Source organism: Columba livia, chromosome 13 (genome assembly GCF_036013475.1).
Source record: "Columba livia isolate bColLiv1 breed racing homer chromosome 13, bColLiv1.pat.W.v2, whole genome shotgun sequence".
Classification (NCBI taxonomy): Eukaryota; Metazoa; Chordata; class Aves; order Columbiformes; family Columbidae; genus Columba; species Columba livia.
In genome coordinates, this window is record NC_088614.1 from 13106058 (window position 1) to 13107241 (window position 1184).

Sequence of the window (1184 nt, forward strand, 5' to 3'; positions counted from 1 at the left end):
AACACCCATTGCCTCCTTCCCCAAGCATGTGTGGGCCTAAGGAGAGGGCAGGAACAGAGGAGCCTAACGAGATGTTAACACACTAATAGTAGAGGCTGGGATCTGGAAGGAGGCCCCTGGGAGATGTATTTCAATGTGACTCACACTCCAATGTTATTATTCACCTGGAAGATCACTAGGAAGATGTTGGCATGTTACATCACCCCCATTCCCAATTTCCAGGGTGTAGACAGATTGGATTTGGGGGGAGCAGGTGGAGGAAAAGGCCCATCCTACGAGAATCACCTGGTCCAAGTAGTGAGCGGAGGTTTCCTCCTCCAGAAATAACTGTCCACCAAAGCATTTCCTGCCCTTCAGAGCTCCCAGAAACCCAATGCCTTCAGAGGAATGAGATCTTCAGGAAGCTCCTGAAACGTTGCTCCTCTGAACTTTCACATCTCTGGGTGCAGTTACTAGAGAAAAACGCAGCGGCTCTCTGCAGTGTCACCAAGTCTGTGCTTGCCTTGGAACACAGTCCAGGTTCATGGCCTGGGAAGTCCTAACCTGGGCCGTTGCCCTCTTGGCTTAAGCCATCGCTGGAGAGTGGATGCCCAGGGCTGGCTGCATGGCCCAGCTGAAAGGACAGTGCTCGGACCACTGAAACCAGACCTGGATTCAGCCCGCACCTTTGTGAGTCAAAAGCCTTCGCTGTGTGGCAAAACACAAGAAGCAATCACTTCTCCAAGGAGTGCGAGCCAGGCCTAAGGGCTGCTGGCGAAGCACCACGTCTGTAGGGGAACTTCTGTGAAGCAGAAGCCCGTGGGCAGGAGCTCCAAGCTCAGGGCTTTGCAGTGATGGTGCTGGGGAGGAGGAAAGTCTCAGCCCACGAGAGAGGAAGAGATGGCAGCTCCTGGGGTGCAGAGACAGAGCTGTGCCCAAGCCCCACGGGCTGGGAAAAGCAGGTACCAGCATTAACACCCAGACAGGCACCTCCAGAAGAGTATGGGGGCCTAAGGAGGGACACCCCAAAGATGGCAAGTGGCTTTTTTGCCGCTGCCTGCGGTGGTTTTGTACAAGCTCCTCCAGCTCTCCTCGCCCAGCCTGTCCTAGCAGGGCACAAGGAACAGCTTACGCTGCCAAGATCCTCCAATGGGGCCGGTCCTGCCCCACAGCTCCCTCCACACTGAATACTCCTCCTCATATGC